The following is a 23634-nucleotide window of genomic DNA, read 5'->3' on the forward strand; positions in this document are numbered from 1 at the left end:
TTTTGAATTATTAGTGTCTATAGTTTAAAATTTTTTAAGTTTGGTGTCTTGCATGTCTTTCTTTTCTTAAAAATTTTTCAAAATTATGTTCTTGATGTTCATCATGATCTTCAAAGTATTCTTGTTGTTCATCTTGACATTCAAAGTGTTCTTGGTGTTCATCTTGACATTCAAAGTGTTCTTGCATGCATTAGTTGTTTGATTTTAATTTCTTATGTTTTGTGTCATTTTTATGTTTTTCTCTTTCCTCATTAATTTCAAAAATGAAAAAAAAATATCTTTCCCTTTATTTTGCTCATAATTTTCAAAATTTTGAATTGATTTGGTCAAAAAAATTTTAAATTTAGTTGTTTCTTGTTAGTCAAGTCAAAATTTCAAATTAAAAATTCTATCTTTTTCAAATCTTTTTTCAAAAATCAAATCTTTTTCTTTTTTTTTCAATATTTTCGGAAATTCTAAAAATTTGATTTTCAAAATCTTTTTCTTATTTTTATTTCATATTTTCGAAATTAATGCTAACATTTAATGTTTAGATTCAAAAATTTTCAATTTGTTACTTGCCTATTAAGAAAGAATCAATCTTTAAATTCTAAAATCATATCTTTTAGTTTCTTATTAGTCAAGTAATCAACTTTAATTTCAAAAATAAAATCTTTTTAATTTCCTTTTCAAATCTTTTTCAAAATAAATTTCAATCATATATTTTTCAAAATCAATTTCAAAATCTTTTTCTAACTTCTTATCTTTTCAAAATTGATTTTTAAATCTTTTTCAATTAACTACTTGACTTTTTGTTTGATTTTAAAAGTTTACTATTTCAATCATATCTTTTTCAAAACCACCTAACTACCTTTTTCTCTCTCCAATTTTCGAAAACTCCTCACCACTTTTTCAAAATTCTTTTTAATTAACTAATTATTTTAAATTTTAACTTAATTTTGTTCCTTTTTATAATTTTTGAATTATAACTAATAATTAAAATAAAAACAAAAATATTTTTCTTTTATTTTAATTTAAAATTCGATTTTTCTCTCTCTCTCTCTCTCATCTCTTTCTATTTATTTATTTATTTACTAACACTTTACTTCTTCTTATAATTTGAACCCTCTCTCCCTCTCTGTGTTCGAATTCTTCATCTTCTCTCTTTTTCATTCTACTCTTCTTTTCTTCTACTCACATAAAGGAATCTCTATACTGTGATATAGAGGATTCCTATTCTTTTCTATTCTCTTCTTTTTCATATGAGTAGGAGCAAGGATAAGAACATTCTTGTTGAAGCTGATCCGGAACCTGAAAGGACTCTAAAGAGGAAGCTAAGAGAAGCTAAAGCACAACACTCTGGAGAGGACCTGATAGAATTTTTCGAAAAAGAAAAAGAGATGGCCGAACCCAACAACAATGGTGGAGATGGAAGGAAGATGCTTGGTGACTTTATTGCACCCTCTTCTAACTTCTGTGGAAGGAGCATCTCAATTCCTGCAATTGGAGCAAACAACTTTGAGCTTAAGCCTCAATTAAGTTTCATGGACTTTCATTGGAAGATCCTCATCAGTTCTTAGCTGAATTCTTGCAAATCTGTGACACTGTTAAGACCAATGGGGTTAATCCTGAGGTCTACAGACTTATGCTTTTCCCCTTTGCTATAAGAGACAGAGCTAGGACATGGTTGGATTCACAACCTAAAGATAGCCTGAACTCTTGGAAAAAGTTGGTCAATGCTTTCTTGGCCAAGTTCTTTCCACCTCAAAAGTTGAGCAAGCTTAGAGTGGAAGTCCAAACCTTCAGACAGAAGGAAGGTGAATCCCTCTATGAAGCTTGGGAAAGATACAAGCAATTGATCAGAAGGTGTCCTTCTGACATGTTTTCAGAATGGAGCATCATATGTATATTCTATGATGGTTTGTCTGAATTGTCCAAGATGTCATTGGATCACTCTGCTGGTGGATCTCTTCATCTGAAGAAGATGCCTGGAGAAGCCCAGGAACTCATTGAAATGGTTGCAAATAACCAGTTCATATACACTTCTAAAAGGAATCCTGTAAATAATGGAACAACTCAGAAGAAAGGAGTTCTTGAGATTAATACTCTGAATGCAATATTGGCTCAGAACAAAATACTGACTTAGTAAGTCAATATGATTTCTCAGAGTCTGTCTGGAATGCAGGCTGCATTAGGCAATACTAAGGAAGAAGAAGCCTATGACCCTGAGAATCCTGCAATGGCAAAGGTGAATTACATGGGGGAATCCTATGGAAACACCTACAATCCTTCATGGAGGAATCATCCTAATCTCTCATGGAAGGATCATCAGAAGCCTAATCAAGGCTTCAATAATAATAATAGTGGGAGAAATAGGTTTGGCAATAACAAACCTTTTCCATCATCTTCTCAGCAACAGACAGAGAATTCTAAACAGAGCCACTCTGACTTAGCAACTGTAGTCTCTGATCTATCTAAGACCACTCTCAGTTTCATGACTGAAACAAGGTCTTCCATTAGAAATTTGGAGGCACAAGTGGGTCAGCTGAGTAAAAGAGTTACTGAACTCCCTCCTAGTACTCTCCCAAGCAATATAGAAGAGAATCCAAAGAGAAAGTGCAAGGGCATCTATACGTCCCACATGGCCGAACCTGTAGAGGAGGGAAAGGCAGTGATTTCCAGTGAGGAAGACCTCAATGGATGTCCATTAGCCTCCAAGGAGTTCCTTAATGAGGAACCAAAGGAATCTGAGGCTCATATTGAGACCATAGAGATTCCACTAAACTTACTGTTGCCATTCATGAGCTCTGATGAGTATTTTTCCTCTGAAGAGGATAAAGATATTGCTGAAGAGCAAGTTGCTCAATATCTAGGAGCAATCATGAAGCTGAATGCCAAGTTATTTGGTAATGAGACTTGGGAGGATGAACCCCTATTGCTCATCAATGAACTAAATGATCTGGTTCAACTGAAATTACCTCAGAAGAAACAGGATCCTGGAAAGTTCTTAATACCTTGTACCATAGGCACCATGACCTTTAAGAAGGCTCTGTGTGACCTTGGGTCAAGTATAAACCTCATGCCCCTCTCTGTAATGCAGAAACTAGGGATCTTTGAGGTGCAAGCTGTAAGAATCTCACTAGAGATGGCAGACAATTCAAGGAAACAGGCTTATGGACTTGTAGAGGATGTCTTAGTGAAGGTTGAAGGCTTTTGCATCCCTGCTGATTTCATAATCCTAGACACTGGGAAGGATGAGGATGAATCCATCATCCTAGGAAGACCCTTCCTAGCCACAGCAAGAGCTGTGATTGATATGGACAGAGGAGAGTTAGTCCTTCAAGTGAATGAGGACTACCTTGTGTTTAAGGCTCAAGGATCTTCTTCTGTAACCATGGAGAGGAAGCAAGAAAAGCTTCTCTCAATACAGAGTCAAATAGAGCCCCCACACTCAACTTCTAAGTTTGGTGTTGGGAGGCCAACATCAAGCTCTGAGTCTCTGTGAAGCTCTTTAAGAGCTCACTGTCAAGCTATTGACATTAAATAAGCGCTTGTTGGGAGGCAACCCAATGTTATTTAATTATATTTATTTATTTTCCATTGCTATTTTATGTTTTCTATAGGTTGATGATCATGTGAAGTCACAAAAACAACCAAAAAATTCAAAAATAGAATGAAAAACAGCATTAAAATAGCACACACTGGAGGACAGACTTACTGGCGTTTAAACACCAGTGAGGATAGCAGAATGGGCATTTAACGCCCAGCCTGGCAGCATTCTGGGCATTTAATGCCAGAGAGAGCTGTCTGGCATCTGGCTGGCGTTAAATGCCAGAAATGGGCATCTGGCGGGCATTTAACGCCAGAAATGGGCAGCAGAGTGGCGTTTAACGCCAGGAAAGATAGCAGGGCTGGTGTTTAACGCCAGGAAAGGTAGCAGAGCTGGCGTTAAATGCCAGAATTGGCACAGAATGGGCATTTAGATGCCAGAATGGTGCAGGGACTCAAACTCCTTGACACCTCAGGATCTGTAAACCCCACAGGATCCCCACCAACCCCACCTCTTCTTCTCTCCTCTTCACACCTTTCCATAACACTCTTCCCCAAACACCATTGACAAATCCCATCAATAACTCTTCCCCAAACACCCCTCACCTATCAAATCCTACCCTCTTCCCCACAACCTCTTCACCACTCAAATCCATCCATCATTAAACCCCACCTACCTCACCATTCAAATTCAAACCATTTCCCTCCCAAACCCACCCACAAATGGACGAATTCCCTCTCTCCCTTACCCTATAAATACCCCTCCTTACCACTTTCATCTTCACACAACATACACACTACTACCCCTTAGCCGAACCCAAACCACTACTCCATCTCCTTTATTTTTTCTTTTTCTACTCCTTTCTCTCTTCTTTTGCTCGAGGATAAGCAACCATTCTAAGTTTAGTGTGGGAAAAGCTAAAGCTTTTTGTTTTTCATAACCACTATTGGCACCTAAGGCCAGAGAAACCTCTAGAAAGAGGAAAGGGAAGGCAATTGCTTCCACCTATGAGTCATGAGAGATGGAGAGATTCATCTCAAAGGTCCATCAAGACCACTTCTATGAAGTTGTGGCTAAAAAAAAGGTGATCCCCGAGGTCCTCTTTAAGCTCAAAAAGAGTGAATATCCGGAGATCCGACATGAAGTTCGAAGAAGAGGTTGGGAAATTTTCACCAACCCCATTCAACAAGTCAGGATCTTAATGGTTCAAGAGTGCTATGCCAATGCATGGATCACTGGTGCACGAAATTGTGATCTCAGGCAACGGCGCCAGAAACTCTGTACGCACGTCTTAATAAATCGTTTTTCATTCACAACTTCGATACAACTAACCAGCAAGTGCACTGGGTCGTCCAAGTAATAAACCTTACGTGAGTAAGGGTCGATCCCACGGAGATTGTTGGTATGAAGCAAGCTATGGTCACCTTGTAAATCTCAGTCAGGCGGATATAAAATAGTTATGGAGTTTTCGAACATAAATAATAAATAGATAGAAAATAAAGATAGAAATACTCATGTAATTCATTGGTTAGAATTTCAGATAAGCATATAGAGATGCATTCGTTCCTCATAACCTCTGCTTTCTTGCAGTCTTCATCCAATCAATCTTACTCCTTTCCATGGCTGTCTTTATGTAAGGACATCACCGTTGTCAATGGCTACTTTTTATCCTCTCTGGAAAATGGTCCGATGCACTGTCACTGCATGGCTAATCGTCTGGAGGCATCACCTTTGTCAATGGCTGCATCCCATCCTCTTGTGAAAATGGTCCAAATGCTCTGTCACAGCACGGCTAATCATCTGAGGTTCTCGATCATACTGGAAGAGGATTCACCCTCCTTTTGCGTCTGTCACTACGCCCAGCACTCGCGAGTTTGAAGTTCGTCACAGTTATTCAATCCCAGAGTCCTACTTGGAATACCACAGACAAGGTTTAGACTTTCTGGACTCTCATGAATGCCGCCATCAATCTAGCTTATACCACGAAGATTCTGATTAAGAGATCCAAGAGATACTCATTCAATCTAAGGTAGAACGGAAGTGGTTGTCAGGCACGCGTTCATAGGGAATGATGATGATTGTCACGTTCATCACATTCAGGTTGAAGTGCGAATGAATATCTTAGAAGCAGAATAAGTTGAATTGAATAGAAAAATAGTAGTACTATGCATTAATCTTTGAGGAACAGCAGAGCTCCACACCTTAATCTATGGAGTGCAAAAACTCTACCGTATGAAAATACATAAGTGATAATGGTTCAGGCATGGCCGAATGGCCAGCCCCCATGAAAGTCTAAGATAGCATAAAACTGATCAAAGATCCTAATACAATAGTAAAAAGTCCTATTTATACTAAACTAGTTACTAGGGTTTACAGAAGTAAGTAATTGATGCATAAATCCACTTCCGGGGCCCACTTGATGTGTGCTTGGGTTGAGCTTGAATGTTACACGTGTAGAGGTCAATCTTGGAGTTGAACGCCAGTTTGTAACGTATTTCTAGCGTTCAACTCTGGCTTGTGACATGTTTCTGGCGTTTAATTCTAGACAGCAGCGTAGAACTGGCGTTCAACGCCCATTTACGTCATCTAAACTCGGCCAAAGTATGGACTATTATATATTTCTGGAAAGCCCTGGATGTCTACCTTCCAACGCAATTAGAAGCACGCCATTTTGAGTTCTGTAGCTCCAGAAAATCCACTTTGAGTGCAGGGAGGTCAGAATCCAACAGCATCAGCAGTCCTTCTTCAACCTCTGAATCTGATTTTTGCTCAAGTCCCTCAATTTCAGCCAGAAAACATCTAAAATCACAGAAAAACACATAAACTCATAGTAAAGTCCAAAAATGTGAATTTAACATGAAAACTAATGAAAACATCCCTAAAAGTAACTAGATTCTACTAAAAACATACTAAAAACAATGCGAAAAAGCGTATAAATTATCCGCTCATCACAACATCAAACTTAAATTGTTGCTTGTCCCCAAGCAACTGAAAATCAAATAGGATAAAAAGAAGAGAATATACTATAAATTCCAAACTATCAATGAAACATAGCTCCAATTAAATGAGCGGGACTTGTAGCTTTTTGCCTCTTGAATAGTTTTGGCATCTCACTTTATCCATTGAAGTTCAGAATGATTGGCATCTATAGGAACTCAGAGTTCAGATAGTGTTATTGATTCTCCTAGTTCAGTATGATGATTCTTGAACACAGCTATTTTATGAGTCTTGGCCGTGGTCCTAAGCACTTTGTTTTCCAGTATTACCACCGGATACATAAATGCCACAGACACATAATTGGGTGAACCTTTTCAGATTGTGACTCAGCTTTGCTAAAGTCCCCAATTAGAGGTGTCCAGGATTCTTAAGCACACTCTTCTTTTGCTTTGGACCTTGACTTTAACCGCTCAGTCTCAAGTTTTCACTTGACACCTTCACGCCACAAGCACATGGTTAGGGACAGCTTCGTTTAGCCGCTTAGGCCAGGATTTTATCCCTTTAGGCCCTCCTATCCACTGATGCTCAAAGCCTTGGGATCCTTTTTATTTAACCTTGCCTTTTGGTTTTAAAAGTTTTTGGCTTTTTGCTCTTGCCTCTTGGTTTTAAGAGCTTTTGGCTTTTTCTACTTGTTTTTTCTTTTTATTTTATTTTTTTCCCTATATTTTTTTCTTTTTTTTTTCTGCAAGCTTTGTTCTTTGCTGCTTTTTCTTGCTTCAAGAATCATTTTTATGATTTTTCATATTATCAAATAACATGTCTCCTTATCATCATTCTTTCAAGAGCCAACATATTTAACATTCTTAAACAACAACTTCAAAATACATATGCACTGTTCAAGCATTCATTCAGAAAACAAAAAGTATTGTCACCACATCAATATAATTAAACTAAGTTCAAGGATAAATTCGAAACTCATGTACTTCTTGGTCTTTTGAATTAAAACATTTTTCATTTAAGAGAGGTGATGGGTTCATAGGACATTCATAACTTTAAGACATAGTTACTAACTACTAATGATCATGTAATAAGACACAAACATGGATAAGCACTTAACATTAAGAAAACGAAAAACAGAAAATAAGAACAAGGAATGAGTCCACCTTAGTGATGGTGGCGTTTCCTTCTTGAGGAACCAATGATGTCCTTGAGCTCTTCTATGTCTCTTCCTTGTCTTTGTTGCTCTTCTCTCATTGCTTTTTGATCTTCTCTTATTTCATGAAGGATGATGGAGTGCTCTTGATGTTCCACCCTTAATTGTCCCATGTTGGAACTTAATTCTCCTAGGGAGGTGTTGATTTTCTCCTAATAGTTTTGTGGAGGAAAATGCATTTGAAGCATCTCCGGGATCTCATGGTGATGAGCTTCATGCGTCTCTTGAGATCCATGAATGGGCTCACTTGCTTGCTCCATCCTTTTTCTAGTGATGGGCTTCTCTTCCTCAATGGGAATGTCTCCTTCTATGAAAGCTCCAGCTGAGTAACATAGATGGCAAATAAGATGAGGAAAAGCTAGCCTTGCCCCAGGAGAGGGCTTTTTGGCTATTTTGTAGAATTCAAGGGAGATGACTTCATGAACTTCTACTTCCTCTCCAATCATGATGATATGAATCATGATGGCCCGATCCACAGTAACTTCAGATCGGTTGCTAGTGAGGATGATGGACCGTTGAATGAACTCCAACCATCCTCTAGCCACAGGCTTGAGGTCCAGTCTTCTTAATTGAACCGGCTTGCCTTTGGAGTCAATCTTCCATTGAGCTCCTTCCACACATATGTCCATGAGGACTTGGTCCAACCTTTGATTAAAGTTGACCCTTCTAGTGTAGGGGCGTGCATCTCCTTGCATCATAGGCAAGTTAAATGCCAACCTCACATTTTCCGGACTAAAATCTAAGTATTTCCCCCGAACCATTGTAATATAATTCTTTGGGTTTGGGTTCTTACTTTGATCATGGTTCCTAGTGATCCATGCATTGGCATAGAACTCTTGAACCATTAGGATGCCGACTTGTTGGATGGGGTTTGTTAGAACTTCCCAACCTCTTCTTTGGATTTCATGTCGGATCTCCGGATACTCATTCTTCTTGAGCTTGAAAGGGACCTCGGGGATCACCTTCTTCTTGACCACAACATCATAGAAGTGGTCTTGATGAGCTTTGGAGATGAATCTTTCCATCTCCCATGACTCGGAGGTGGAAGCTTTTGTCTTCCCTTTCCCTTTTCTAGAGGATTCTCCGGTCTTGGGTGCCATCAATGGTAATGGAAAAGCAAAAAGCTTATGTTTTTACCACACCAAACTTAGAATATTGCTCGCCCTCGAGCAAGAGAAGAAAGAATAGATGATGAAGAAGAAGAAAATATGGAGGAGAGGGGGAGGGGTGTATTCGGCCAAGAAGGGGAAGAGAGGGTTGTGTTGTGTGAAAATGAAGAAGAATGGAGGGCTTTATATAGGGAAGGGAGGGGGGGTAAGGTTCGGCCATAAGGGTGGGTTTTGGGTGGGAAATTGATTTTGAATTTTGAAGGTAGGTGGGGTTTATGAGGTATGTATATGGGGAAGAGTGGATGGATGTGAGTGGTGAAGTGCTTATAGGGAAGAGTGTTTATGGGATTGTGTGAAAGAGGGGTGAGAAGAAGTGAGTAGAGGTAGGTGGGGATCCTGTGGGGTCCACAGATCCTGAGGTGATCCTGTGGGGTCCACAGATCCTGAGGTGTTCAAGGATTTACAACCTTGCACCAAATTAGGCATGCAAAATGCCCTTGCACACAACTCTGGGCGTTCAGCACCAGATTAGTGCTTGTTCTGGGCGTTGAACGCCCATTTGTTGCCCATTTCTGGCGTTGAACGCCAGAACCATGCTTGTTCTGGGCGTACAGCGCTAACTCTTCTCCAGGGTGCAATTCTGGCGTTCAAACGCCCAGATGCTGCCCATTTTGGGCGTTCAGCGCCATAACCATGCTCTGTTCTGGCGTTGAACGCCAGCCAAATGCTTCTTACTGGCGTTTAAACGCCAGTAAGGTCTTCCTCCAGGGTGTGATTTTTCTTCTGCTGTTTTTGATTCCGTTTTCAATTTTTATATTTATTTTGTGACTCCACATGATCATGAACCTAATAAAACATGAAAGAACAAGAAAAATAAAATTAGATAAATAAAAATTGGGTTGCCTCCCAACAAGCACTTCTTTAATGTCAATAGCTTGACAGTGGGCTCTCATGGAGCCTCACAGATGTTCAGAGCATTGTTGAGACTTCCCAACACCAAACTTAGAATTTGGATATGGGAGTTCAACACCAAACTTAGAGTTTGGTTGTGGCCTCCCAACACCAAACTTAGAGTTTGACTGTGGGGGCTCTGGTTGACTCTGATTTGAGAGAAGCTTATTGTGCCTCTTTTCCATGTATACAGAAGGGTAACCTTGAGTTGTAAACACAAGGGAGTCCTCATTCAATTGAAGGACTAATTCACCTCTGTTAACATCAATCACAGCTCTTGCTGTGGCTAGGAAAGGTCTTCCAAGGATGATGGATTCATCCTCATCCTTTCCAGTATCAAGGATTATGAAATCAGCAGGGATATAAAGGCCTTCAACCTTTACTAACATGTCCTCTACTTGTCTATAAGCCTGTTTTCTTGAATTGTCTGCCATCTCTAATGAGATTTTAGTAGCTTGCACCCCAAAGATTCCAAGTTTCTCTATTACAGAGAGGGGCATGAGGTTTATCCCTGAACCAAGGTCACACAAAAACTTTTCAAAGATCATGTTGCCTATGGTACAAGGTATTATGAACTTTCCAGGATCCTATTTCTTCTGAGGCAATGTCAGTTGATCCAGATCACTTAGTTCATTGGTGAACAAGGGAGGTTCATCTTCCCAAGTCTCAATACCAAATAATTTGTCATTCAGCTTCATGATTGCACCAAGGTACTTGGTAACTTGCTCTTCAGTAACATCCTCATTCTCTTCAGAAGATGAATACTCGTCAGAGCTCATGAAGGGCATAAGGAGGTTCAATGAAATCTCTATGGTCTCTAGATGAGTCTCAAATTCCTTTGGTTCCTCAAAGGAAAACTCCTTATTGATCACTGGACGTCCCAGGAGGTCTTCCTCACTGGGATTTACGTCCTCCCCTTCCTCTCCAGGTTTGGCCGTGTTGACTATGTCAATGGCCTTGCACTCTCCTTTTGGATTTTCTTCTGTATTGCTTGGAAGAGTATTAGGAGGGATTTCAGTGATCCTTTTACTCAGCTGGCCAACTTGTGCCTCCAAATTTCTAATGGAGGACCTTGTTTCATTCATGAAACATTTACAGTGGCCTTAGATAGATCAGAGACTAAGTTTGCTAAATTAGAGGTATTTTGTTCATAGTTCTCTGTCTGTTGCTGAGTGGATGATGGAAAAGGTTTACTATTGTTAAACCTATTTCTTCCACCATTATTAAAGCCTTGTTGAGGCTTTTGTTGATCCTTCCATGAGAGATTTGGGTGATTTCTCTATGAGGGGTTATAGGTGTTTCCATAAGGTTCACCCATGCAATTCACCTCTGCTATTCCAGGGTTTTCAGGATCATAAGCTTCTTCTTCAGAAGATGCCTCTTGAGTACTGTTGGATGCAGCTTGCATTCCATTCAGACTCTGAGAAATCATATTGACTTGCTGAGTCAATATTTTATTCTGAGCCAATATGGCATTCAGAGTATCAATTTCAAGAACTCCCTTCTTCATAAGCGTCCCACCACTCACAGGATTCCTCTCAGAAGTGTACATGAACTGGTTATTAGCAACCATGTCAATGAGTTCTTGAGCTTCTGCAGGCATTTTCTTTAGGTGAATGGATCCACCTACAGAAGTATCCAATGACATTTTAGCCAATTCAGATAGACCATCATAGAATATATCCAGGATGGTCCATTCTGAAAGCATGTCAGAAGGACACTTTTTGGTAAGTTCTTTGTATCTCTCCCAAGCTTCATAGAGGGATTCACCTTCTTTCTGTCTGAAGGTCTGAACATCCACTCTAAGCTTACTCAGCTTTTTAGGAGAAAAGAACTTGGCTAAGAAAGCCTTGACCAGCTTATCCCAAGAGTTCAGGCTATCCTTAGGTTGATAGTCCAACCATACTCTAGCTCTGTCTCTTACAACAAAAGGGAAAAGCATGAGCCTGTAGACTTCAGGATCTACTCCATTAGTCTTAACATTATCACATATCTCCAAGAATTCAGTTAAGAACTGAAAAGGATCTTCAGATGGAAGTCCATGAAACTTGCAGTTCTGCTGCATCAGAGAAACTAATTGAGGTTTAAGCTCAAAATTGTTTGCTCCAATGGCAGGAATGGAGATGCTTCTTCCATGTAAATTGGAATTAGGTGCAGTAAAGTCACCAAGCATCCTCCTTGCATTATTATTATTTTCGGCTGCCATCTCCTCTTCTTGTTCGAAAATTTCTGAAAGGTGCTTGCTGGATTGTTGTAATTTAGCTTTTCTTAGTTTCCTCTTCAGAGTCCTTTCAGGCTCTGGATCTGCTTCAAAAAGAATGTTCTTGTCCTTGCTCCTGCTCATATGAAAAAGAGGGACAGAAAAATAATAATAATAGGGGTCCTTTTTACCACAGTATAGGGTCCCTGTGTGAGTAGAAGAAAAGAAGAAGAAAAAATTCGAACACAGATGGAAGAGGGGGTTCGAATTTGGGTGAGATGAAGTGTTAGTAGATGAATAAATAAATAGACGGAGATAAGAGAGAGAGAGAATTTTCGAAAATAATTTTTGAAAAAGAGTTAGTGATTGTCGAAAATAGTTTTTGAAAAAGCTTAGTAATTTTCGAGAATTAAAATCAAAAATTAAAATAATTAGTTAATTAAAAAGAAATTCTGAAAAAGAGGGAAGATATTTTCGAAAATTAGAGAGAGAGGGAGTTAGTTAGGTAGTTTTAAAAAAGATAAGAAACAAACAAAAAGTTAGTTAGTTAGTTGAAACAAATTTGAAAATCAATTTTGAAAAGATAAGAAGCTAAGAAGTTAGGAAAGATATTTTAAAATCAAATTTTTGAAAAAGATATGATTTTGAAAAAGATAAGATAGAAAGATATTTTTGAAAAGATATGATTGAAATTAGTTTTGAAAAAGATTTGATTTTTAAAATCACAATTAATGACTTGATTCACAAGAAATCACAAAATATGATTCTAGAACTCAAAGTTTGAATCTTTCTTAACAAGCAAGTAACAAACTTGAAATTTTTGAATCAAAACATTAATTGATGATGTTATTTTCGAAAATATGATGTAAAATTAAGAAAAATATTTTTGAAAAATATTTTTTTTGAAATTTTTGAAAATAGATAAGAAAAATGAAAAAGATTTGATTTTTGAAAAAGATTTTGAAAAAGATAAGATTTTTAAATTGAAAATTTGATTTGACTCATAAAAACAACTAGATTTTAAAAATTTTTGAAAAAGTCAAATCTAATTTTCGAAATTTTAAGAGAGAAAAAGGGGAAGATATTTTTTTGATTTTTTGAATTTTTATGATGAGAGAGAAAAACATGAAAATGATGCAATGCATGAAAATTTTTAGATAAAAACAATGAATGCATGCAAGAATGCTATGAATGTCAAGATGAACATCAAGAACTTATTTTTGAAAAATTTTTAATGCAAAGAAAACATGCAAGACACCAAACTTAAAAATTTTTCATGTATAGACTCTATGAATGCAAGAATGCATATGAAAAACAAGAAAAGACACAAAACATGAAAACATCAAGATCAAACAAGAAGACTTACCAAGAACAACTTGAAGATCATGAAGAACACTATGAATGCATGAATTTTTCGAAAAATGCAAGATGAATATGCAATTGACACCAAACTTTCAACTTGACTCAAGACTCAAACAAGAAACATGAAATATTTTTGATTTTTATGATTTTTTTATTATTTTTTTTGTATTTTTATTTTATATTTTTCGAAAATCATTTGAAAAAGAAAAATAAGGATTCCAAAATTTTTTATATGAATTCCAGGAATCTTGCACTCTTATTCTAAAGCTCCAATCTGAGGGTTAGGCATGGCTTAATACCCAGCCAAGCTTTAGTATGTAACTCAGACATGCCAGGGCTGACATTCCAATTAACTTGCCTCTATGCTGATGGTTGGAAGCCCCTATCCAAAAGAATTAGACATGGCTTTACAGTCAGCCAGGCTTCAACATGCTTCATGAAACTCTAGAATTCATTCTTAAAAATTCTGAAGAAAAATATATTTTTGAAAAGATTTATTATTTTTTTTTCGAAAATAAAGGAGAAATTTTTTTTGAATGATTTTTGAAAACTTTTTGAAAATAAAACAAAAAGAAAATTACCTAATCTGAGCAACAAGATGAACCGTCAGTTGTCCAAACTCGAACAATCCCCGGCAACGGCGCCAAAAACTTGGTGCACGAAATTGTGATCTCAGGCAACGGCGCCAGAAACTCTGTACGCATGTCTTAATAAATCGTTTTTCATTCACAACTTCGATACAACTAACCAGCAAGTGCACTGGGTCATCCAAGTAATAAACCTTACGTGAGTAAGGGTCGATCCCACGGAGATTGTTGGTATGAAGCAAGCTATGGTCACCTTGTAAATCTCAGTCAGGCGGATATAAAATAGTTATGGAGTTTTTGAACATAAATAATAAATAGATAGAAAATAAAGATAGAAATACTTATGTAATTCATTGGTTAGAATTTCAGATAAGCGTATAGAGATGCATTCGTTCCTCTGAACCTCTGCTTTCCTGCTGTCTTCATCCAATTAATCTTACTCCTTTCCATGGCTGGCTTTATGTAAGGACATCACCGTTGTCAATGGCTACTTTTTATCCTCTCTGAAAAATGGTCCGATGCGCTGTCATTGCATGGCTAATCGTCTAGAGGCATCACCCTTGTCAATGGTTGCATCCCATCCTCTTGTGAAAATGGTCCAAATGCTCTGTCACAACACGGCTAATCATCTGAGGTTCTCGATCATACTGGAATAGGATTCACCCTCCTTTTGTGTCTGTCACTACGCCCAGCACTCGCGAGTTTGAAGTTCATCACAGTCATTCAATCCCAGAGTCCTACTCGGAATACCACAGAAAAGGTTTAGACTTTCCGGACTCTTATGAATGCCGCCATCAATCTAGCTTATATCACGAAGATTCTGATTAAGAGATCCAAGAGATACTCATTCAATCTAAGGTAGAACAGAAGTGGTTATCAGGCACGCGTTCATAGGGAATGATGATGATTGTCACGTTCATCACATTCAGGTTGAAGTGCGAATGAATATCTTAGAAGCGGAATAAATTGAATTGATTAGAAAAACAGTAGTACTTTGCATTAATCTTTGAGGAACAGCAGAGCTCCACACCTTAATCTATGGAGTGCAGAAACTCTACCGTATGAAAATACATAAGTGATAATGGTTCAGGCATGGCCGAATGGCCAGCCCCCATGAAAGTCTAAGATAGCATAAAACTGATCAAAGATCCTAATACAATAGTAAAAAGTCCTATTTATACTAAACTTGTTACTAGGGTTTACAAAAGTAAGTAATTGATGCATAAATCCACTTCCGGGGCCCACTTGGTGTGTGCTTGGGCTGAGCTTGAATGTTACACGTGTAGAGGTCAATCTTGGAGTTGAACGCCAGTTTGTAACATATTTCTGGCGTTCAACTCTGGCTTGTGAAGTGTTTCTGGCGTTTAATTCCAGATAGCAGCGTAGAACTGGTGTTCAACGCCCTTTTACGTCGTCTAAACTCGGCCAAAGTATGGACTATTATATATTGCTGAAAAGCCCTGGATGTCTACTTTTCAACGCAATTGCAAGCGCACCATTTTGAGTTCTGTAGCTCCAGAAAATCCACTTTGAGTGCAGGGAGGTCAGAATCCACAGCATCAGCAGTCCTTCTTCAACCTCTGAATCTGATTTTTGCTCAAGTCCCTCAATTTCAGCCAGAAAATACCTGAAATCACAGAAAATCACACAAACTCATAGTAAAGTCCAGAAATGTGAATTTAACATAAAAACTAATGAAAACATCCCTAAAAGTAACTAGATTCTACTAAAAACATACTAAAACAATGCCAAAAAGCGTATAAATTATCCGCTCATCAGTCACTAAGAACCTTAACCAAAGTGTGAACCCGAACCTAAAGAATTGGCTCACAATGGTTCGGGGGAAATACTTGGATTTTAGTCCAGAAAATGTGAGGTTAGCATTCAACTTGCCAATGATGCAAGGAGATCCTCACCCTTTCACTAGAAGGGTCAACTTTGATCAAAGGTTGGACCAAGTCCTTAGGGACATTTGTGTGGAAGGAGCTCAATGGAAGAGAGACTCTTGAGGCAAGCCGGTTCAACTAAGAAGGCTTGACCTCAAACCTGTAGCTAGGGGATGGTTGGAGTTCATCCAACGCTCTATCATTCCTTCTAGCAACCCGGTCTGAAGTTACAATAGATTGGGCTATCATGATCCATAGCATCATGAATGGAGGGGAAGTAGAAGTTCATGAGATCATATCCCTAGAACTCTATAAGGTGGCAGACAAGCCCTACACTTTGGCAAGGTTAGCCTTCCCTCATCTCATTTGTACCCTATGTAATTCTGCTGGAATTGTCATAGAGGAAGACATCCTCATTGAAGGAGACAAGCCCATCACTAAGAAGAAGATGGAGCAAACAAGAGAGCCCACTCATGGCCCTCCACAAGAGCATGAGGAAGTTCCTCATCATGAAATCCCTGAGATGCCTCAAGGGATGCACTTTCCTCCACAAAACTATTGGGAGCAAATCAATACCTCCCTAAGAGAATTAAGTTCCAATATGGGACAACTAAGGGTGGAGCACCAAGAGCATTCCATCCTCCTCCATGAAATTAAAGAAGACCAAAGAGCCATGAGGGAGGAGCAACAAAGGCAAGGAAGAGACATTGAGGAGCTCAAGCACTCCATAAGATCTTCAAGAGGAAGAACTAGTCGCCATCACTAAGGTGGACCCGTTCTTTAATTTTCTTGTTCTTATTTTTCTGTTTTTCGAAAATTATGCTTTATGTTTTGTCTATGTTTGGGTCTTTATTACATGATCATTAGTGTCTTAGTGTCTATGTCTTAAAGCTATGAATGTCCTATGAATCCTTCACCTTTCTTAAATGAAAAATGTTTTTAATTGCAAAAGAACAAGAAGTACATGATTTCGAATTCTATCTTGAAATTAGTTTAATTATTTTGATGTGGTGGAAATACCTTTTGTTTTCTGAATGAATGCTTGAACAGTGCATATTTTTGAAATTGTTATTTATGAATGTTAAATTTGTTGGCTCTTGAAAGAATAATGAAAAAGGAAAAATGTTATTGATAATCTAAAAAATCATTAAATTGATTCTTGAAGCAAGAAAAAGCAGTGAATAGACAAAGCTTGCGAAAAAAAGAAAAAAATAAAGAAAAAAGAAAGAAAAAGAAAAAGTAAGCAGAAAAAGCCAATAGCCCTTTAAACCAAAAGGCAAGGGTAAAAGGATCCAAGGCTTTGATCCTGGCCTAAGCGGCTAAACCAAGCTGTCCCTAACCATATGCTTGTGGCGTGAAGGTGTTAAGTGAAAAGCTTGAGACTGAGTAGTTAAAGTCGTGGTCCAAAGTAAAAAGAGTGTGCTTAAGAGCTCTAGACACCTCTAACTGGGGACTCTAACAAAGCTGAGTCACAATTTGAAAAGGTTCACCCAGTTATGTGTCTATGGCATTTATGTATCCGGTGGTAATACTAGAAAATAAAATGCTTAAGGTCACGGCCAAGACTCATAAAGTAGCTGTGTTCAAGAATCAACATACAGAAATAGGAGAATCAATAATACTATCTGAATTCTAAGTTCCTATGGATGCCAATCATTCTGAACTTCAAAGGATAAAGTGAGATGCCAAAACTGTTCATAAGCAAAAAGGCTACTAGCCCCGCTCATCTAATTAGAACTAAGTTCATTGATAAGTTTGGAATTCATTGTATATTCTCTTATTTTTATCCTATTTTGTTTTTAGTTTCTTGAGGACAAGCAACAATTTAAGTTTGGTGTTGTGATGAGCAGATAATTTATACCCTTTTTAGCATTGTTTTTACATAGTTTTTAGTATGTTTTAGTTACTTTTTATTATATTTTTATTAGTTTTTATTCAAAAATTACATTTCTAGACTTTACTATGAGTTTGTGTGTTTTTCTGTGATTTCAGGTATTTTCTGGCTGAAATTGAGGGACCTGAGCAAAAATCTGATTCAGAGGCTGAAAAAGGACTGTAGATGCTGTTGGATTCTGACCCTGCTGCATTCGAAATAGATATTTTGGAGCTACAGAAGCCCAATTGGCACGATCTCAATTTCTTTGGAAAGTAGACATCCTGGGCTTTCCAGAAATATATAATAGTCCATATTTTTCTCGAGTTTTGATGGCCCAAACTGGCATTCAAAGTCAGTCTACAACATCTTGGCGTAAAACGCCCAAACTAGCACCAGAATTGGAGTTAAACGCCCAAACTGGCACCAAAACTGGTGTTTAACTCCAGGAACAGCCTATGCACGTGGAAGCTTCAATGCTCAGCCCAAGCACACACCAAGTAGGCCCCGAAAGTGGATTTCTGCACTATCTGCACTTAGTTACTCATTTTCTGTAACTCTAGGTTACTAGTTTAGTATAAAAACTACTTTTAGAGATTTATTTGAGGTCTTTTTGTTAATCTTATGCTATTATACACATTTGGAGGCTTTCCTCATGGCTATGCCCAGACCTTTCATTTATGTATTTTCTACGGTGGAGTTTCTACACCCCATAGATTAAGGTGTGGAGCTCTGCTGTTCTTCATGAATTAATGCAATTACTACTGTTTTCCTTTCAATTCACGCCTACTTCTTCTCCAAGATATACTCTCGTACTTAATTCAGTTAAGTCAGAATGAAGGGGTGACTCGTGACAATCACCCAATCTTTGTTACTCGCTTAGCCAAGATCGCGTGCCTGACAACCACAAAGCGGTCTACATAATGTTCAACGTAGTCATTGGACGACAACCGGAGTATATTCTCTTGGGTTTGATGCCAAGGCATCATAGGCTAGTTTCACTAGCATTTTTCTGTTAGTTTTAGTTGTTTTATGCATTTTCTTGAGCTTAAAGTAACCAAAAATGGTTAAATGAAGAACAAAGTAATGAACCATCCAAACAATATGATTTTTGATGCAAATTCCATGAGTTTTAGTTATATTACTTAAATGCTATGAATGAAAGATTTCTCATGAAATTTTGCAAGACTTTGATGCAATTGTTTGGATGATTTCAGGGAAGAAGAGGCTAAGCAAGGAAGCAACAAAATCAATAAAGGAAGCTTGTATATCACATGTGGAGTTTAAGTTCCAGTTTAAGCCTAAACTGGAGCTTAAACGTCAAAATCATGAAGGATAAGAAATGCTGGGATTGAAGTTTAACCTCCAGTTTGACCTCAAACTGGAGGTTAAACGCCAGAATGAAAAGCCTCACTTAAGGAGCATTCCACGTTTAACCTCCAGTTTGACCTCAAACTGGAGGTTAAACGCCAGAATGAGTATGCCACCCAGGGAGGAGTTCCACGTTTAACCTCCAGTTTGACCTCAAACTGGAGGTTAAACGCCAGAACCAGGAAGAGTACCAGGGGCCATTCCACGTTTAAGCTCCAGTTTGACTCAAACTGGAGCTTAAACGTGTTCGATAGTTTTTTCACTCCAGGGTTGCTCTCTCCATCTCCACGTTTAACCTCCAGTTTGACCCCAAACTGGAGGTTAAACGTGTTCGACACCTCCAGGGCCACCATTCCAAGCTTCCACGTTTAACCTCCAGTTTGACCTCAAACTGGAGGTTAAACGTGTTCGACCTCCAGTATGCCTACACCCCTTTCCACGTTTAACCTCCAGTTTGACCTCAAACTGGAGGTTAAACGTGTTCGACCTCCAGGATGCCTCATTCCTTTTCCACGTTTAACCTCCAGTTTAACCTTAAACTGGAGGTTAAACGTGTTCGACTACATTACTCTCCAGGGCTACCTTCTTCCATTTCCACGTTTAAGCTTCAGTTTAACCTTAACTGAAGCTTAAACGTGCTTCTACAAATGGCCTCACTGGAAGTGTCTGGCGTTTAAGTTGCAGTTTAAGCTTAAACTACAACTTAAACGCCACTCTTGAAAAGGGTTTCTGGGCCAAAAATATTGTGATTTAAGTTAGTCTTTGAGCACAAGTATTAACTTAAACTTACTTTGGTATGAAACCCAATTGAATATCATGGTTTATGGGATTGGGCCTGAAGGATTGATGAGTTTGAAATCTCAATTTATTGAGTCATGTGTCATTATTTGATTATCACTAAGTTGGCTCAATAAATGTTACAGGATCTGGATCAACAACCTCATCAAGATTATGGATCATAAACCCAAGGCAAAAGGAAAGTAAGGAGAGGCCTCAAAGCCCAAGAAGCACAACTGAAGCTCAATATAGAAAGTGTATAAATAGGATAGAAGTTAAGTTAGAGAGGATTTTTATTTTACTTTCACTTTTAGCTAGTTTCCTTTTCTTTGTAATTGAATTCAGAGCTATGATTCACTAAACCCCCTTTCATTGGGTTAGGGAGCTCTATTGTAATTCAATGAATCAATAATAGTTTATCTTCTTCTTCAATCTTTTCTCTTGAATTTTGTTAGAAAGCTTCTCGATCTAATTCCATTGAGTAGTTGTCTTGGGAAAGAGACTACTCATACTTGGAATCCTTCGGAGCCTTGGGAAAGGAATGGAGGATTCATGCTAGAGAAGCTTTCTCACAGTGGATTGGATTGGGGTTTGGATGGATATTGTGACATGTAATCCTACCAAATTGTGGTTCATGAAATTGTGTGGTATAATCAGTGATCAAGCATCATCTCTTCTTATGAACATTTAAACCAAGGGATTGGGAATTTGTTTGTTTTTAGAGAGCATTGGTGAGCCAAGGAATTGGGATCCAATCATATAAGATTGCCAAGCAAAATTCAATGAATGCATTGGTTGAGGAAGAGATTTACATGTTTTGATTCGGAGATTTCAATATCTCCTAAACCCAATGAATTCCCCATTTCTGATTTCCACTTTCTCTTTATATTCCGCAATTCAATTCTTGCAATCATCCCCATTCCCTTTTAATTTCAGCAATTTACATTCTGTTCTTTAATTCATGCAATTTAAGATTCAGCCATTTAATTTTCTTGTCATTTACTTTTCCCGCCAATTTTACATTCCGCAATTCTCATCTCAAACCTTGATTCCGCTCAACTAGAACAAACTTCTAATCCGAATTGCTCACTCAACCAATCCTTGTGGGATTCGACCTCACTCTATTGTGAGTTTTTACTTGACGACGATAACCGGTGCACTTGCCGGAAGGAATTTTGCCGATCGTGCAATTTCCTAATCGTAGCATAACTAGTTTATGCGCATCAAGTTTATGGCGCCGTTGCCGGGGATTGGTTTTCGATTGACAATTCTCAAATTGGAAGCTAACTAGATTGAGCAATTTTCTCTTGCTTTGATTAATTCTGTTCTAGATACTTGTTGAATTTTAATTTCTGCACTTGGTTACATGCTTTCCTTCTTTATGCCTTTAAATCCATGCAACTAACTCACTGACTCACTAACTGTTTGATTTAATTCCTCAATTGATCTAACCATACTCTTCCATTAACCAAGAGTATTTCACTTGTTTGTGTTTGAGCTGTGTTCTTGTATGACAGGTAGGAGAGGAGAGACATCAACTCCTCCATATACCGAACCGGAAAGGACCCTTCATAGACTTAGAAGGGAAGCAAGAGGGAAGAGAGTAGTGGGAGAAGAGGAATCTGAAGGAGAATCTGAGGACAATTTTGAGGAAGCTCTAGATCTCAACATGGATAGAGAAGTTCACAACCATGAGAGAGCTGATGGAAACAATGCCATTCCTGAGAGGAGGGTTCTTAGTTCATACATAAACCCAACCTCTGGGAATTGTGGTAGTAGCATCCAAAAACCACCCATTCAGGCCAACAATTTTGAGCTCAAGCCACAGCTAATATCATTGGTGGAAAATCATTGTTCCTTTGGAGGAAGTGCTAATGAAGACCCAAACCAACATCTCACAAAATTCCTGAGAATTTGTGACACTGTGAAGTCCAATGGAGTCCAGGAAGATGCCTATAAACTGCTTTTGTTCCCATTTTCACTTAGGGACAAGGCAGCTAAGTGGCTGGAATCATTCCCAAGGGGGAGTCTAACCACATGGGATGAGGTGGAAGGCAAGTTTCTGGCACGTTTCTACCCTCCACAAAAGGTCAATAGGCTTCGATCTGAGGTCCAGACTTTTAGACAACAAGATGGTGAAACTCTCTACGAGGCATGGGAGAGATTCAAGGACTTGACAAGGAAATGCCCACCAAACATGTTCCATGATTGGGTGCAACTGCACATCTTCTATGATGGGCTCTCTTATGAATCAAGGAAGGCTGTAGACCATTCATCAGGAGGTTCATTGAACAAGAAAAAGACCGTGGAAGAAGCCATTGAAGTGATCGAGACAGTGGCTGAGAATGAGTACTACTATGCATCAGAAAGGCACAACACTAAGGGAGTCATGGAGCTGAACCATGTTGATACAATTCTAGCCCAAAACAAGGTGTTTGCCAAGCAACTAGCAGAGCTTACCAGGCAATTAGAAACAAAGCAAGTGGCTGCAATACACACACAAGATCAAGAGGAAGTAGGCATTGAAGGAGGTGATTGGGATGAGGTTAACTATGTGGGAAACCAACAAAGGCAATCATATGATCCACACTCCAACACTTACAACCCAGGCTGGAGAAACCACCCAAACTTTGGGTGGGGAAACCAACAAACCCAACCACAAAACCACAAACCTTACAACCACAACCAACAAAACAACTCCACATACCAAAACTCCAACCAAAAATCATACCAAGCCACACAAAACACTTACCCCCAATCATCATATCATGGCCAAAATAATCAACATATCCAACCTAATCCGAACCAACAATTTCAAGATCAATTAAACCGGATGGAAGGAATGATGGCAACCATGAGCCAAGACATAATTGAATTGAAGAGCTTCAGGGATGATGTGAGAACTACCTTAAGAAACCATGGTGAAAAACTCAAAAGGTTGGAATCTCAAGTAGGAGAGCTATCTCAACAGGCACCCAAATCAACTGCAGTGTTCCCTAGTGACACAGAAAAGAATCCTAAAGGGGAACAAAAGAGAGTAAGATGGGAAGAGTGCAAGGCCATCACCATATTGAAGGAAGCCTCAGAAGAAGAAGGAATCAGGTCCTCACAGCAGGAACCAGAAATCTTGAAAGAAGATGTGGAAGAAGTTAAGCAGGAAAGTGGAACTGAGCAAGCCAAGGATCTGCAAAAAGGCATGATGGAGGTATACCAACCAAAAGCACCATTTCCTGAGAGGTTAGGAGGAGGTGAAAAAAGGAAAACCTATTCAAGGTTTCTAGAGACATTTAATTCTCTGCATGTCAATGTTCCCTTTCTTGAGATTCTTCATCAAATGCCCACACACATCAAGTATTTAAAGGAATTGTTAAGCAAGAAAAGAGTTTTGAAGGGAGGACAAACGGTAACAATGAACAAAGAATGCAGTGCTCTCATCAAGAAAGACACACTCTCTAAGAAAACGGACCCAGGAAGTTTTCATATCCCTTGCATCATAGGGGAAACAAAAATTGACAGAGGATTCTGTGATCTAGGAGCTAGCATAAATGTGATGCCTCTAACTCTTATGAAGAGGCTACAACTGAACGAGGTGAGATCCACTGATGTAATCATACAACTGGCTGACAAAACTCAGAAGCAAGCTGAAGGGGTAGTTGAAAATGTGCTGGTGAAAGTAGGAGATTATTATTTCCCCACAGACTTTGTCATTGTGGACATGGAGGAAAGCTATTTACACCCTATCATTCTGGGCAGACCATTTCTAGCCACTACTAGAGCGCTCATAGATGTAGAACAAGGAGAACTAATTCTGAGAATACATGATGAACAGCTCATTTTCA

The 23634-nt window shown here is 38.6% G+C and overlaps 3 non-coding genes across 3 annotated transcripts; 1 reads left to right on the forward strand and 2 right to left on the reverse strand.

Annotated features, from left to right (window-relative positions):
• Positions 1-1756: 1756 nt before the first annotated feature.
• Positions 1757-1860, reverse strand: LOC148563957 (small nucleolar RNA R71). Its single transcript, XR_015885023.1, has one exon. It is a non-coding gene; the product is annotated as a small nucleolar RNA R71 (small nucleolar RNA).
• A 9581-nt stretch (positions 1861-11441) lies between these two features.
• LOC148563958 (small nucleolar RNA R71) lies at positions 11442-11549 on the forward strand. The gene has a single exon (XR_015885405.1). It is a non-coding gene; the product is annotated as a small nucleolar RNA R71 (small nucleolar RNA).
• Positions 11550-21890: 10341 nt separating this feature from the next.
• Positions 21891-21994, reverse strand: LOC148563959 (small nucleolar RNA R71). Its single transcript, XR_015885317.1, has one exon. It is a non-coding gene; the product is annotated as a small nucleolar RNA R71 (small nucleolar RNA).
• Between the last annotated feature and the right edge of the window lie 1640 nt (positions 21995-23634).

Source organism: Arachis ipaensis, chromosome B5 (genome assembly GCF_059453495.1).
Source record: "Arachis ipaensis isolate K30076 ecotype BB chromosome B5, ASM5945349v1, whole genome shotgun sequence".
In the NCBI taxonomy this organism is placed as follows: Eukaryota; Viridiplantae; Streptophyta; class Magnoliopsida; order Fabales; family Fabaceae; genus Arachis; species Arachis ipaensis.